General features: G+C 37.6%; 1 protein-coding gene and 1 non-coding gene across 6 annotated transcripts in view; both read right to left on the bottom strand.

The window, feature by feature from the left end:
* Nucleotides 1-18,019, bottom strand: part of CAMKMT (calmodulin-lysine N-methyltransferase) — a 408,716-nt gene that overhangs the window by 106,767 nt on the left and 283,930 nt on the right. The gene's annotated exons all lie outside the window — the stretch shown is intronic.
* LOC112063654 (U5 spliceosomal RNA) lies at nucleotides 14,631-14,743 on the bottom strand. Its single transcript, XR_002891096.1, has one exon. It is a non-coding gene; the product is annotated as a U5 spliceosomal RNA (small nuclear RNA).

Below are 18,019 nucleotides of genomic sequence, written 5' to 3'. Positions count from 1 at the left end.
GTATGCTACTCGGTTGCACCACTTTTCCCACCATATTGTGAGTTCCTAGAGGGCTGAATTATGTGCTGTTCCCATGTCCTGTATCTAGGACAATGTTCGCCACTGAGTAGGTGCTCAATAATGTCCGTGGAATGAATGAAAAGGAAGAAAGAAAATTACTGTCTGTTGAGTCAGGCACTGTGTTAGGTAGTTACATATATATCATTTAGTTTAAAACTCTAAACAACATTTTGAGTAAGTGGTATTTTCTCCTTTGGATAGATGAGGCCTGGAAGGCTCTGAGAGACTGTTTGTTCAAGGTCAGATAAGCTTGTAAAATGCAGCTCTAAGACTCACATCAGGTCTGCCTGACCCCAAAGCTCAGGCTCTTGATAGAAAGTAAAAGCTGTGATAATCCTCCTGACCTAAAACCAACAGCAAATATCATTCACTTTTAGAGTAGGAGGCATGAAGTGATAATAGGATATGTGTAGATGAACTTTTCATTGCAATTAAGTACTGTAAGAGAACTCAAGGAATATTTTTAAAATATACCATTTATAAGAAAAGTAACCGGGAAAGATATTTTCCCTAATAGTCTTTTCATGTGATTCTCACTTTCCAACCAGAGAATCGCACAGACCCATTGGTCCTCACCCTTCTTTCATCTAAAACATTAACCAGCCCACAGAGTTGGCCAATATGAAGGTCTTTAAAAAGCACAACTATACTTTCCCTGACAATCTAGTATCTCTAAAGTCTTTGGCTTCTCACTAAGGAAACTTGGTGCTTGGTTTTGGTTTTCTTTAAAGTAATATGAATAAAGTATCTCCAAATTACAATAAATGTTAGGTTATTAAAACCCCATGGTTTTAGAAAAACAAAGGTAGAAAGTTTCTCATGGGAAGGTGTTCTAGGCTAGCTTAAAGAGCAGGCCTGGCAAACGTTCATCTCAGCACAGAGTGTACAGATTCGAGGGAGGGAGTCTGACAGGACTTCATACACCTAGGTAGTGAAGATTTTAAGTTATCTAATGGGCTTTACTGTAGTAAATACTGATTCAGCTTCCAAATCACTAGATAGAATTGTAAGAAATTTGTTAATGTTTCTCTTTCCTTCAGCATCTCATTTTTCTGTAAGGTTGTGAGACAGGTGAAGTAGCCATTCAACTCAGGTGACCTCTGAAACATCACAGAATTTAATATTGTTTAAGAAAAAAAACTTCTAGCAATATCTAACTTGGTAAAGTTATAAACACACAGTAAACATCCATGATACTGCTATACATATCCTATCTGAGCTGAACTACTCCCTTTGGTAGATGGAATCCATATTCTCACATAAACTGAAAATGCTAAACTGTAAATAGCTTCCCCACAATTTGCTTTTTGCTCTGATGCCTCCAATGATTTCCTCATAATTTAAGCAGAGTATAATATCACAATTGACGTTCACCAGCATGATGCCCTCTAACTGTTCTACAATCAGTTTTCTTCTCAGTCTGATTCTCAATCTCTTTTTAAAGCAGAAAAATTCTTAAACATGCAGTGGGAACACATGTAGGGTTATAATGGTCATAAGTGTCACTATAGTGTTTACAATGCTATGGAACAGAATAGTCTGACACTGAGCAAAGATAATTTCTTTTTCTGGCCCTTTGGTAAGAATCCGTCCTTCATCACAGCCAGCCTCCCTGCCTTTTCAAAGAGAGGATTAGTAAGGAGTCCAGAAGTTTTTCATCTTTTCTATTCATTCTCCACATTAACTCCTTTTAGTTTGTTGTTGGTGTTTGTTAACGGATTTTGTGAATGAGGACCTTTTCCCACTCATTTTTGGTTTTCTTTAAGACTTCTTTTCTGTCTAGCGATTCTAAAACCTCTCCTAAACTTCCTGGAGCTATGCTACTTTCTCCCTTCTTGTGCTCACCATTTTTTTTTTTTTAACACTTGAAATATATTATAATTTTATTTTTCAACCATGCCTCAATAAAGCTGAAAAAAAGTCACTTACCAAGGGGTCCTGAATCTTGCAGGCATGAACCTGCCTTAGCATCCCCCTACTGTACTGACTCATTGGTGTCTGATGAGAAGCATGGCCGAGGTGCCACTGCTGGGGTAAATGTAGAGGGCCCCAGCTGGGAGTCATGTGTCAATTACATCCCCTGCGGCCGGGGATCTGATCCTTGTGTTCAACTTTACACTAACCCTTGCCCCATGCCTCTTTGCTGTGATTCACATGTGGCCCGAACATGCTGCCAGGTGGCATTTTGGGCAGATCTGCCATCTTAAAGCTTCTCACCATGCTGTATGATTCCATGGAGGCAGGACCAGAGGTAGAAGTTCATGTTTAGCTAATGCTTACATTGTTCTTGTTTCCTTCAGTTTTTACCCCCGGCCTCCTAATTACCACCACCCTCCGTCCCCTGCCCCCAACCTTCTAGTTTCTATCAAATCAAATCTGGACTAAGCTTGGGCTGTTTGCTTGCACTCCTACTAGAATAAGGTGATGCTGGGATTGCACAAGATGTAAAAATAACATTAACATTCAGACATGAACAACTTTTATGGATTTTGGAAAGAATGTGAGAAGAAAGCAAGCTTTTCTGTATCTTTCAATACAAGTCTGTCTGAGAGAACGACAGAACTCTTATTTCTCCAACTCGGGGCTGAGCTGGTAATTATATATTTCAGAAGAGTACCACATACAACTAAAAAAATCAAAAAAAACCTACTAGCGTAAAAATGTGACATGACATGAAGCTCAATATAAAGTTGTTCAATGCACATACAGTAATTGCACCAATTACATTTAAAATATTTATTTGCTTACCAAAAACCTCAAGATATAAAAGGCTAATTATCAAAAATGACACCAGTGAACAGTTCTACTCAAGCTAACCAAAAACAGAATAATATTAATAGTGCAAAGAAATGAAAAGAAACTTCAGTTTACATTTTGAATTAAAGTGTCAACTAAATAAAACAGCAAATTCATCAGCCTTGTTGTTCACATACATGGCTTCAACATTTGAAGAAAATACAAAAAGCCTTTTCCGCCTTGATAATCACTTTGACTCTCTGGAACTGTTTGAGAAAGGAAACTACATCAAAACTTCCATGTGTTAAGATAGGTTAAATTAAATGCATAATTCAAAAACGTGATAATTTTTTAAAGCACACCCAAGCCTAGTTAATGGTTACCACTCTGCGTACCACGATAAGATCAACTTATAGACGTAGGGGTCGTGGGGTCCATTTTTGTTTCCAAACACTACACAAAGTGTATTACACAAGACAGTTCTTTTTGGTACCTTTTACACAATATTTCTTTCAGAGTTTTTCAGGCCTAAAATTAAAGAATTATACACGATGACACAAAGGGGGCGATTTACTGAAATGACTGACATTCTCCACTGACAGCTTGAGATTGGATTCAAATTCCTCTGCACTAGTACAATTTGATCTCTATGAACAATTAAATAATGGCACATAGACGATCATAGTCATGTTAGTTAAAAACATCTCTGCCTACATTTATGCTTTGACTTAAAGTGAAGAAATATGAAGACACTGTCTTTTGCCATGAGAAGTGATCACTATTTGAGAGAATTGCGCAACTCGCCTGCAATGAGCAGAGGCAATGTTTCATCAGTACCACCATCTCAACAATGTGTCATTATCTCTAGTTAGTCCACTTTATCATATTGTATTCATATCCATCATACCCACATAATATAGAAATGTTAACTATCTCAGGTATGATACTAAGATCTTTCCAGGTTCATGGGGAAAAGGTATAACTGCAGAGTCACAGTGATGTTCAAATACAGAAACATTTCTGAATCATACCAGAAAGGTTAAAGGTTACTTTTAAATGAAGGATGTTTACTTTTTTTCTGAGAAAAACACAGAAAATTTCTACAATTTTCGAAATTCCTAAATTCCCTTAGAAATATTTTACTCCTTCCCACCAGGTAATAAATAAGAATGAATATTTTAAAAGTTTGTCTTTTTAGGGGCTTCCCTGGTGGCGCAGTGGTTGAGAGTCCGCCTGCCGATGCAGAGGACACGGGTTCGTGCCCCGGTCCGGGAGGATCCCACATGCCGCGGAGCGGCTGGGCCCACGAGCCATGGCCGCTGAGCCTGTGCGTCCGGAGCCTGTGCTCCGCAACGGGAGAGGCCACAGCGGTGAGAGGCCCGCATACCGCAAAAAAAAAAAAAAAAAAGTTTGTCTTTTTAAATGTTTGTAGGACAATTTTACAAGTTAGGTATTATTTCCTTTAGCTTGAAAGCTCTCTCAGCTCATCTTTGCCCATCTAGCTCCTACTCATGTTATAAGAACTGGCTTAAGCTCTTTTTCCTCCATCATACCCTCGCTCACTTCTCTAGCCCATAACAATACTCCTCTCCTTTGAATAACTTCAATATAATCCATCCCTTATTTTAGTATATAATTATATATCTTCTCTTGTATTATTTTTCAACTGTTTTATATTGTGTCTTTGACTTTCCAGTAAATTGGATAATTTGAACTCCCTTACTTCTTACCCTCTCCATGCCCTACCCAGTGCCCCAAAATCTATCTAACTGATTGAAATATCTTATTTTCACTAGTGTTTTCTAAAAAATATTAAATAGCCTAAATTTGGCAAATTAAATGGAAGAGCACCTTCAATATACTCATGGGAAATAATTTAATTGGAAGTTCTTTGAAAAGTATGATGGATGCTGAACAAAAATAAGGTAGTATGACATTTGTTGACTGATATACTAATAGTTATTTATATCCATAGTGTTCTATGTATGCGTTTTCTGCCAGTCTGTCTCTCCTGCCCATTTTACTGTCAGTCCTTTCAGAGTAAGGATTAGGTGTTCTTATCTTATGACCCATTATGCTTACAGCCATGCCATGAACACAGCAGACACTCAACATGAGCCTTTTGCTTGAGAGTCATCCATGGGTAATTGTATGTTCTGTTTATTCAAAGAAACAATAACTGTTTCATGCACTGGATGAAATCCTTTACCAAACCTTTCCTGAGCCTCAGTGCAGCTGGGTCCCAGCGTGTCACTTCCTTTTGTGCTCTAGGAAGACTGGACCCAAGGGCACCCCACCCCCACCCCCTGCAATCCTCCTGCACAGTAGTCCAGACACATATTTCAGGCTTGCCAGCACCCCGATCAGAGCATCCCTTATTTCACAAACAAGAGAATTTGTGTAAAGAGAAGGTCAGAGACTTCTTACAAAGTCACACACATAATCACAGACACACAATGCAGGGAAGCAGAAGGAACGCTTGCTGACGACCAGTCTTCTTTTCAAATACCTAGATCACACTCATTCCTTAAATTATAATAAATGTGGATGAAAGACCTGTACCCTTTTCAGCCCCAGGAAACAGGAGATCAGGAAGACACTCAGCTTAGACTCAACACAGCTGCCTTATGCCACCAGTGCCACTAGCAAGCACTTGAGACAATTCAAAGAGCCCTTTATTCCTTTCTACCAGATGAGCCTCTATTTCCTCGACACCCTTATTTTCTCTCTGCCCATTCTTTGCTTACCCTTTAGGTTTGTTCTCATCTATTCCTGAGGCCTGCCTATACCACCCCTGCATTATTCAGAATGGCGCTCAAGATGATTTTTAGCCCATAAAGGTATAAAAGTATGTCCCCTTATAAATATTTTCCATTAATTATTTTTGTATAGGAGGCAGAAAAAATACCAACTAGTGTATCATTACCAATATACTATGTCTTTATGACACAAACCATTAAAGAGGTATGGAAACAACACAAGCCTTTAAGAATAGTATGCCAGAGAAGTCTTTCACCCAAATTCCGGGATGCCAGCTGGCAAGATGGGTAAGGATAGCTCAGTCGATGCCAGGAAGGTTACACTTAATATTGGTACAAGGATGGTATTTCACTTCTAAAGCTCTGGTTCATGTCTGGGATGAGACAAAATACAATATTACAAAAATTCATAACAATAAAACTTAACTCTATAACAGGAACAATAAATGATGGCCAGATGTATATTTGAATCTACTGGTTTAGGTGGGTTGTTTTTGCAAGGCTAGGGCTATGCTATCATCTCAGCTGTGAAAAACTTGCTGCCCCTAATACATGGAAAGTCATGTTTGCCCAAGTAACGAACCAGACTGAATGGGCTCATGAGACCACATTCCCCTATAATTCTTTGAAAGGAACTTAAAAGAGTAACATTAGAAAAAGAATGTAGGCAAGCATGAATTACCTATGGTAGAAGCTAGAAAAATTAGAAGTGAAGATAGAGAAATAACTACTGCTTTACTCTTGAATGTGATCTTACTGAGGGAAATGCTGACATTTAAAAAGATATTTGTATTTTCATACCATTACTTGGAAGATTCTTTAGGTTTAGAAGATAATGCGTGAGATAAAGGAAGCAACACACAAAAATCACTCAGTGTGTTTCGAGATCAGAAGTGACATGTTCACCAAAAAAAGAAGGAGGGAGGCATCGCTCGATGAAGCCAGAACAAGTGGCCTTGGTCACTCCATGTCAGGTTTACACCGCACACAACAGGCATATGGAACTAATTATTTCACGATGTGGAGTGAGCTGGACATGTTCAAAAGTTTTGGGGAAATGCATGGCTGACAGATTAACGTTGGGATATTAAAGGAAGATTGGAAATATCTCTAATCTTTTCAATGTTATTATCACAGGAGCAAAGTATGCCCTCCACACAGTACTTCTTGGTGATTCTATTAGGGACAAAAACCTGAGTTGAACAATGGCACTATTAGTAGTAGTAAGAGCAGCAGAAGCAACTAATTTTTACTGAGATGCAGACACTGTACTGTGTGCTTTATATATGTATGTATGTATGTATTTGGCTGCACCAGGTCTTAGTTGTGGCATGAGGGATCTTCGCTGCAGGATGTGGGATCTAGTTCCCTAGTTCCCTGACCAGGGATCAAACCCAGGCCCCCTGCATTGGGAGCATGGAGTCTTAACCACTGGACCACCAGGGAAGTCCCTGTGCTTTATTTATATTATTACATTTAATTCTTAGAACATTTCTATGAGGACGGTATCTCCATTTCATGCATGAGGAAACTGAGGTCTACAGGAATTAGGTAATTTGCCCAAGTCACTGAGCTAGTAAATGGCAAAGCCAGGATGTGAAGCCAGGCTTATGTTTTGCACCTGTAGGCTAAATAGGCAGAGGAGTTCAGGCTCTCAGATATTCAAAACAGTACCTTCCAAAGCAAAATTCTACATCGAATGGGAACGAAATCATAGAAGATATTTCTTTGTATTTCATTGTTACAAATGATGCTTTAAAAATACTAAGAACCACTGATCATTTCAGTTATGATGGTTCTATTTCAAGTATTATTTCTATTCCATTTCACCAAAAGTCATATTATTGATAGTCATATAGTCATATTGTCTGTTTGATGACACATCAATAGTAAAATGACTTTTAAATTGTCTGTTGCTTGACGTGAATATTCAAAACCCAGGTATTAAGTGGACGGATGTGTGTTCCACAAGGAAAGCTCAGTTTTCAAACAGGCGGGAAATGGATGCTCAGTGGGTAGTTGGTCGCCGCCTCCCACTGGGTGAAAAGTCAAGACTGCAATAAAATCACATCCAATCCCTGGGTCAACTGAGTTGGGCTGGGGGATAGCTGTTCAAAACATGAATCAATCCTAAATACTTACAAATACATTATAAGTTTTTAAGTTATTCTGGCATCCTTAGATAACTCATAAAATTAACTCCTATCCCAGAGGACCCAATCAACCTCTATTAAATGAGGTGCCCATAGAAATAGGTTGAAGAGAGTAAAATAGCCCTGAATTGAAATACCTGCATGGATAGTCCTCAACATGGGTAATCTCCATTTGGATTACCGAAGGTTGAGTGACTACAGGTGGAAAAACTAAGCTTACATTTGCGTGATCTGCCTTCCCCACATAGTATTAACCAACAGGGTGGAGTTAAATAAGGGGCTTTAGGCTATCATTAGTATACCAATATTCAACCACAGAAAACAGGAGCTGGTGTTGAAAGCTACCCTACCATACATAACCATACCACTGCTACCGCTACACTTGTATAGTGCTTTCTATGTACCGGGCACTATTCTAAGTGCTTTTACGTTTATCAATCATTTATTATAACCCATTACAATCTTATGAAGTAAGTACCATTATTATTCCCATTTTATGGATGACGAAACGGCAGCACGGAGATTAAGCAATTTGCCCAGGTCTACACAGCTAGAAAGTGGCAGAGTTGTGATTTAAAGCCATGCAGTCTAGGGACTTCCCTGGCAGTCCAGTGGTTAAGACTCCACGCTTCCAATGCAGGGGTCACAGATTAGGTCCCTGGTCGGGGAACTAAGATCCTGCAGGTAGCTCGGCCAAAAAAATAAAGCGCCAGCATCTGTTCTCTTAACCCACTATGCTAAACTGTCCATAAGAACTGAATAAAAATCCCTGGGAAATCTGAAGGATGATAGTGCTGTTTGTGTAACAGGCAAACCATATCTATCCACTACCTTAATCAAAACACACTGGAAGTTCAGATGAACAAAATAAACTAATAGCTTCCCCACCAACTAGTCATTTCAGTCAGCCTGACCTGAATTAGCTTTGTTAATATTCCAAGTTGGCTTTGGGAATATTACCCGGTCTATCTAGTCTTGATTGGAATATTTCTTGAATATCAAAGGATAAGTCTTGGTTTTCTTGTGTCTTGCTGCCTCCATGTCAAAAACCCAAAGGAAATAAATGTAATTCAGGATATAATGAAAAGATCAAACCTGCCATGAAACAAGCCATTTGGGGAGCTAATTTGGCAGTTCAGACAACCCAAATCTCCACCATTTGGGGGCTTAGTCTTGCTAGTGACTACAAATGTGTTCTTTCTACCCCTCTGCCAGCTAAGAAAGCAAAACTGGCTGTCCAAGGCTTCTGCCACTGACCATATGTGCTGGAGTGGGCAAAGGTCAGGGAATGGCAGAGGCAATTAATCACACGATATTGGGAGGGTATCTCCTATTTGTCTACTTTTCTTATGGACCCAAAAACATTTCTCCTGGGAGGACCTACACAGCTGACACACAGATAGTCAGGCTGCCTAAGATCCCATGCCATTTTTTTATAAGAGAAAAAAATCACAAATTATATTGCACCCTACAATTTTATTTTAGAGGAGAATTTCCTTTCCCTTAAGAGGTCTTGGCTCCATGTGAAAGATAATAGACATTCTATCTGTGAGGAACTAGAAGAAACGCACAGTGTTTTGCCTTGGATTCTCATTAGGAAAGATTTCATTTGAAGCAGATGGCAGAATTTTTGGCTTCTCATGACACAATGAAGTAACTTTAGTTTCTTTCCTCCTGTTTTTAACCTGGAATAATGACTGCAATAGGAGAAAGACAGTCTTTTAGATTTCATGGGGGAGTTCTGTGGATTCTCCTCAAATCTTGGGACAAAACACCTTATCTCAAATAGAAATTGAACAATATTGACTGATAGCCTGACTTTCCTAACACTGCCTTGAATCTGAAACAGAAGAGAAATATCTGTCAAAAGACACAGTTTCTGCCTTCCAGGAGGTGAAACCATAATTGAAAAGAAAGTAGATACAGTTTCACACGCAAACACATAAATACGTATATAAATTTGAGAACACTTTAATATGGTGGCTTCTCAAAAACAATAGAAACTGTAAATAAATGGGAGACTTAGTATTATTTTAAATAACCCCTGTCGTTCTGGGTTTAGGATTGCTAATAGGCGTCTGTTAAGTCAAATCTGACGAAGGAAGAGATCTACTTTTGCTAAAACACCCTTAAGTAAAGAGGTCATTGGATAGCTCAGAAAAAGAATTAAACAGCTTATATATATTTTAAAAATTTTAAAGGGAAACTTGCTATTTTAGGCTGAAGTTAATATGTGTGGAGAGGGTAGAGAAAAGACTAGTTTCCTAACGAAAATGGAGACCTGAATAATATTTCTTTAAAACTAAACTAACATTGGGAAAATCCTAATTTAAAAAAAAAAAAAGGATAATAAAAAGCTAAAAAGCATTCAGTGAAAAAAAAAATTCTCCTGACAGACTAATAAGGACTTTAATATGATAATCTGGTGTTTATCTGTGCTTTGCTTGTGCCATTGCAGTTTTCTCAGCTATTATGCAAGAGCTGTAAAATGAATACCTAATTGACTCCTGGAGAAAAGTATTACTACTGAAATGACTTAAGCAAACACATTCCGAACTAACAAAGTATTTTAAAATAATTTGAACTGAAAAATGAATGACAGCTAAATGACTGCCATTAACCATCCTACAGGTGCCCCCGGCCATGGCTCATTTTGTTTTTATCGAACACCCACCAGCCGTAGGCCAGCTTCAGCCGCAGTATGTCAAATACTTCGGTAACTTGAATTTTTCCCTCTCACCTGCCAAAATTGCCTGTGAACTTGCAATACTACTCTATCTACTGCTAGGTGAACTCAAAACAGAGAATGTCCTCGGCTTCCGTTTCTAGAGAGATGTAATGTGCTTCAGCTGTTTGAAATAGGGTAAGTAAAATGGAACAAGAGGTAGGTACATTGGCCTCAACAATTATTTAGGCACGAGACAAAATCAAAGCTGGAGAAGAGCTGGAAAAGGCAACAGAACTCTCTCCTACTTGACATTAATAAGTTTTCTGGACGTGGATCTCCAATTCGTAGAAGTTTATATATCTTTTCTCTTAAACTACATAGGAAGTGTATATAGAAGGATATAGTCGGTACATTCTCATATAATTTTAGGAAGAACTTCTTTTATTCTACGAGATAGTATTTTTTAAAACCATAAAGAGAAGTGTTGAGAGTTTGGAAATAGGGAATAGGAATGTTCCAGCCAGCAAACAAATCTGGAGCACACTGACTCCCTCCAAAGCATCTTTCTTTCAGCCTTTTCCTGCCCCACTCAAGTCAGGCTCTCTGCTCCACCTGGGCAGCTGCCTCCATGGTCACACAGAGACTCTGTGGAGCCGAAACAGGCCACCTCTTCAGACTTCAGCTTTTCCTTGCGGCTGGTTGTTTGCATCCATTCTCCAAGCTCTTGCAGACTTCCTGGGTCCTAACTCTGGTAATTCTGTTTTTCTGGCTTAGAGGCACCTGGTCCTAATTCTGGTAACTCTGTCCCCCTGGTTACTATCCTTTCAACCACCTGGCTTCTCGTTCTGCCTGCCGTCTTCAGATGCTCTGACTTAGGCTTGCCTACTAGCCTGTACTACTATTTCTGGGATCTCCAATACTACTCAGTTTTGTTTCCAAGGTCCAGCTTCTTATCTAGTATGCCGAGCCTTTATTTCTGCACTTCTGGACATAATACAGGTACATCCGAAAGTAATTTGCCAAAGTGTAAAGTGATGACTCGCATGTAGCAAAGTCAGTTCCACTGCAGGGAATGCCAGCTCCACACTGGATGTTCTACTGCTTTAAGTCACTTGGCCAGTCTAGTGTATTGCATCTTAGTAATACAACAAATGACCACAGTAGGTTAGAATCCTAACCTCTTCTAAGGAGCAGCCCCAGCTATATAATCCTGGGATTGGAAGGAATCATATTAGTTCAGCTTCTTCTCTGCTTTTAAAAGCATTATTCAGCATGACTAGAATAAAAGTCATGTTTGGAATCTTTATAAAGCAGAATTCTGATCAGTTTCATTTCCTGAATGAGAATCTTGAAAGCGTCCCATTGCCTACTGAGCTACAAAGTGAGGGGTGAGAGCCTGGGATGTGCAAGATGAAGCATGGAATACAGGAAGAGAACACTGGAATATCTATGTTTATTTACATTATCCTGTTACATTTCTTTTTTTGGTATATTTTTATAGAATACTTATATAATATAAATATCGACATATAATATGTCGATATAGTAATGCACATATAGTTTATTAATAAATGAATATACATATGCTGGGGTAAATATGCAAAAAAATTTATGGGTATAATAAAAAATGTTTGGAGGACAGTGGCTTTTAGGACAATGACTACCCCTTAGAGAAGCATTTAAGGTACCTCACGATATGCCTTCAACCTGCCTTTCCTGCTACCTCACTCACAAATATTACCCCAATTGGGGCACCCTGTGCTCCATTCACACTGAAGTACTGGACTGGAAGTTCTATGACGGCAGGAATGAACATCTCACTCACACTTTGGATACCCACGCCTTAGCACATTGCATAGCATCTACTAGACACTGAAGATATATTTACTAAATGAATGATCAGTTAATAAAACAAGCTTTGTAAGCACATTGTGCTATTTCATATATCTGTACCTTTCCACTTATTGTGCTGTTTGGAATGTCCTTTCTTTCACCCTCAACCCGGGGAACACCTATAAAACTAGATTGCTTCGTCAATGCCTCTACCCCTACCATATAGTTACTTATGTCCTCTTTTGGGCTCCCATACATCTTTCTAATTATTTATAATACATGTTTGTCTTCTTTAATAACTCTCTGTATCCTCAGATCCTGGCATGGTACTTATTAGCACATGGTAGGTGCTTAATAAACACTGTGGGATGATTTGTAAGTGAATTTCTAAACAATTATTAATCTTTAAAAGGCATTAGAATGTTTCTGCTTCTAATGATGATCAAAAACAGTACAAGACTTGGCCCCCAACTGTAAACAACTGGACTAAATATATGAAACCACTGCTTTCAGCTACTAGACAACAGGCAGCACAGGACTGTGATCTCCAGGAGAAGGGAGAAAAATGCTGTGAGTCTTAAGATCACTCCAAGCAGAACATGGATGACTTGATGAGTTGAGGAGGTAGAGATGGAATTAGGGGAGGCTAAGGTGGCTGGAATTTGCAGGAGAGAATAGCAGAGAGGACAGAGCAATGCAAAAGCAGACATTCAGAAATTTGTATAGGGTCCCTCTTGAATCTTTGCCTGAGCATTAAGCTGTGATTCCATACAGTGACTCCATGAGGCTGGGCAAAGAATGTCAGGCTGCAAGATGTTCCAGTTCCATCTAGGCATAGTGGAGAGATATCACTGAATACTGGAGGCATTCAGTGAAAATGCCAAAACATAAGATAGTAGTAGGGCTTAACTAGCCATAAAGTAAAGGCTACTCTAGACATGCCCAACAAAGCTTAAAAACAAAAACAAGCCTTGAAAGAATCAAGCTGATCCATAAGCAACTGAACTGAATCTAAGTGAAAACAAAATTCAGACCTTCAACAATGTAAGGTTCACAACATCTTGCATCCTCAAAAACTTACTAGACTTGCAAAGAAGAAGAAAATGTGATCAAAAACAAAAGAAAATTTGATCAATAGAAACAGACCCAGAAATGACAAAGTAATAGATTTAGCAGAACAAGAAGTCATAAAAAGATATTACAAACATATTCAAGGATTAAAGGAAAACATAAAAATAATGAGAGAAATGGAAACTATCAATATAAAAAAGGAAGCAAATAAACTTTTAGAGCCAAAAATATACTACATCTGAGATTTTAAAAATTCACCAAATGGAGCTTAACATCAGATTAGTCAATGGCTGAAAAGATTGGTAATAGTGATTAAAAACTCACCAAACTGAAGGAAAGAGAGAAAAAAGGATGAAAAAAATTGAACAGAGCTTTGGTGATGTGGGGGACAATATCAGTAGTCTAACATACACATAATTGAAGCCCCAAAAAGGACTGGGGAGAGAAATGGGTGAGAAATATGTTCCAAGAAATAAGTCCCAAATTTGATGAAAATTTTAAACCAAAACATATATGAAGACAGCAAACCCCAAGCAGGATAATTACAAAGAAAGTCATATTAAGGCACATGATAGTCAAATTACTGAAAACCAGTAATAAAGAGAAAATCTTTTTTTTACACTTAAAAAATTTTTTTATTGATATATAGTTGATTCACAATGTTGTGTTAGTTTCAGTTGTACAGCAAAGTGATTCAGTTATATATATGTTCTTTTTTAGATTCTTTTCCATTATAGGCTACTACAAGATATTGCATATAGTTCCCTGTGCTATACAGTAGGTCCTTGTTGGTTATCTATTTTATATATAATAGTGTGTATATTTTAATCTCAAACTCCTAATTTATCCTTCCCCCTCCCTTTCCCCTTCGGTAACCATAAGCTGCTTTTCTATGTCTATGAGTCTATTTGTTTTGTAAATAAGTAAGAGAAAATCTTAAAATCAGCACTTCCCCTCCAAAAAGACATAGTATATTCAGAAGGACAAAGATAAGAATTACCACCGACTTCTCATTAGAAATAATACAATCCAGGGAACAATGAAATGACCTCCTTAAAATGCTAAAGAAAAAGGCTATCAAACTAAAAGTCTTTATCCAGAGAAAAATATTAAAGAAAAAAATACCATTAACCTAAAATTCTATGTCCAGTGAAAAGAAACTTCAATAATGAAGGAAAAAATAAAGCCTTTTCCTGACAAATGAAAGATGACAGAAGTGATTGCCAGCCAACCCGCATAATAAGAAATGATTAAAGAAGGTCTTCAAGTGAAAGGAAATTATATTACATAGAAACTCAGATCTATATAAGTGAATGAAGAGCACTGGAAATGGTAAGTATATGGGTAAGTATAAACATTTTTCTTGTTTTTAAGTTACTTTGAAAGATAACTGTTTCTGTTCTTTTCCACAGAAATCTTTAGTAAAAGGCGAAAGATTTATACAGCAGAAACTAACACAACATTGTAAAGCAACCACACTCCAATAAAAATTAATTTAAAAAAAGATAACCGTTTAAAGCAAAAATAATAATAATGTATTGTGAGCTTTATGACACATGCAAGTAAAATGTACAATACCAACAGCATATAGGACAGTAGAAAGAGTGGAAGTACATTTTTGAAGGTTCTAACATATGCAAAGTAGTATAAGACTATTTGAAGGTAGATATCAGTTAAAGTTTTATAGTTTAAACCTTAGAGCAAACACTAACTTTAAACAAAGAGTTTAGTCACTAAGCCAATAGTAGAGAAAATGTAATACTAAAAGATAATTGCTACAAAAGAAGACAGGAAAAAAAAGGACCAAATGCGACAAGCAGAAAACAAATAGCAAGTTGTAAACTTAAGCACAACCATAGCTACAATTAAATTCAGTCCAATTAAAAGCAAAATTTGTCAGTGGGTTCAAAATCCAAGATCCAACTGTATGGCTGTCCATAAGAAATGTACACAAAATATGAATTGGTAGATAGGTTAAACATAAAGGCTGGAAAAAGATATACCATACAAACACTAATCATGAGAAAATTAGAGCAGCTATATTAACATCATACAAAGTAGACTTCACACAAGGAATATTACCAAGAAAAAGAGGGACATTTCATAAGTATAAAGCAATTGATTCATCAAAAAGACATAACAATCATTAATATGTATGCAACAAATATAAGAGCTTCAAAATACATGAAGGAAGAATGACAGAAATGAAAAGAAAAATAGACAAATATGTAATTATAATAGGAGATTTTACAACTCCTCTTTCAGTAATTGATAGAACAAGTAGGCAGAAAATTAGTAAGGATGTAAAAGAGAAGAATAATACTATCAACCTACTTGATTTAACTGACATTTACAGAACAATACATCAAACAATGGCAAAATACATTTTTCTTTCAAGTTCACATGGAACATTCACCAAAAGAAACCATATGAACGACCATGAAACAAGTCTCCATGAATTTAAAAGAATGAATTATCCAGAATCCATTCTCTGACCAAATTAAAATTAAGTTAGAAATGGGTAACATAAAGACGTCTTGAAAATTAAACACCACACAGCTAAATAATCCATAGGTCAAAGAATAAATCACAAGAAAAATTAAAAATATTTTGAACTGAATAATTAAAATATAACATCAAAATTTGTTGCATGTATAGTACTTAGGAGGAAAATTTGCAGCTTTGAATGCTTACATTAGAAAAAAAAAGTTTAAAATCAATGACTTAAGCTTTCACTTTTGGAAGCTAGAAAAAGAAGAGCACATTAAAACTGAAGTAATTAGAAATAAGGAAATAAAAAAGATAAAAGTAGAAAGCAATGAAATAGAAAAGAGATAAACAATAAAGAAAATCAATTAAATCAAAAGCCAGTTCTTTGAAAAGATCAATAAAATTGATAAACCTCTAGATGGACTGACTGCTCAAGAAGAAACAAAAGAAAGAAATGAAATACAAATGTTGGGAATGAAAAAGGAGACATAGCTTCAGTTCTTATAGACATTAAAAGTGTAATAAGGGAATATTATAAATAAGGAAATTTGGAAAAAAACCCATGAAATGGAAGAATTCCTTGAAAGATACAATCGTCAAAACTGACACAAGAAGAAATAAAAAATCTGAAGCCCCCTGTCTATTTAATTGAATCTGCAAATAAAAACTTTTCCGCAAAGAATACTCTAGGCCAGATGACTTCACTGGTTAATTTTATCAAGGATTTAGGGAAGAATTACTATCAATCTTATACAAATTCGTTCAGAAAGAGAGAAGAGGAAAGGACACTTGCCAATTTATTTTATGAGTCTAGCAATACCCCGATACCAAAACCAAACAAAGAAACTACAATAAACTTCAAGAAAAAGATAAACCATTATGAGTACTGTGAACATAGATGACATAATCCTTAGCAAAATAATAGCAAATCAAATTCAGTAATATCTAAAAATGATACTATCTTATGACAAAATGGGGTTTATCTCAGGAATAAAAGGTTGGACTAACATTAGAGAATCAAATGTAATTTACCATATTAACAAAACAAGAAAAGCTATATAATTGTCTCAAAAAATACAGGAAAGTGGTTTGACACAATTCAACACATATTCATGACAAAATTTCACAACAAACTAGAAATACAAGAATACTTCCTCTTTTGATAAAGGGCATCTACAAAAACCCCTATACTTAATATCATAGTTAATGGCGAGACTAAATGCTTTCCCCTAAGATCAGAAACAAGACAAAGATATCCACTTTCAACACTTCTATTAAGTGTTGCACTAGAGGTCCTGGCCAGCACAATAAAGCAAGAAAAAGAAACCAAGGCATACAAACTAAAAAGTATGAAGTAAAACTGTCTCTATTCATAGAAGATAAAATCTTGTAAAGGTAAAAATCTTATGAGACATGCTCTCACTCCCTCTTGCGAGAGCACCGGAATCACAACTAACTGCTGAACAATCATCCACAGGAAGACAATGGAACTCACCAAAAAAGATACCCCCCACATCCAAAAACAAAGGAGAAGCCACAATGAGACCGTAGGAGGGGCGCAATCACAATAAAATCAAATCCCATAACTGCTGGGTGGGTGACTCACAAACTGGAGAACACTCACACCACAGAAGTCCACCCACTGGAGTGAAGGTTCTGAGCCCCACGTCAGGCTTTCCAACCTGGGGGTCCGGCAACGGGAGGAGGAATTCCTAGAGAATCAGACTTTGAAGGCTAGTGGGATTTGATTGCAGGACTTCAACAGGACTGGGGGAAACAGAGACTCCACTCTTGGAGGGCACACAAAATAGTGTGCACATCGGAACCGAGGGGAAGGAGCAGTGACCCCATAGGAGGCTGAACCAGACCTACCTGCTAGTGTTGGAGGGTCTCCCACAGAAGCGGGGGATGGCTGTGTCTCACCATGAGGACAAGGACACTGGCAGCACAAGTTCTGGGAAGTACTCCTTGGCGTGAGCCCTCCCAGAGTCCACCATTAGCCCCACCAAAGAGGCTGGGTAGGCTCCAGTGTTGGGTCGCCTCAGGCCAAACAATCAACAGGGAGGGAACCCAGCCCCAGCCATCAGCAGACAAGCAGATTAAAGTTTTACTGAGCTCTGCCCACCACAGCAACAGCCAGCTCTACCCACCACCATTCCCTCCCATCAGGAAACTTGCATAAGCCTCTTAGATAGCCTCATCCACCAGAGGGCAGACAGCAGAAGCAAGAAGAACTACAATCCTGCAGC

Source organism: Physeter macrocephalus, chromosome 12, assembly GCF_002837175.3.
Source record: "Physeter macrocephalus isolate SW-GA chromosome 12, ASM283717v5, whole genome shotgun sequence".
Taxonomy (NCBI): domain Eukaryota; kingdom Metazoa; phylum Chordata; class Mammalia; order Artiodactyla; family Physeteridae; genus Physeter; species Physeter macrocephalus.
The sequence above is the reverse complement of the archived record's forward strand: the minus strand, read 5'-3'. Positions and strand labels throughout refer to the sequence as shown.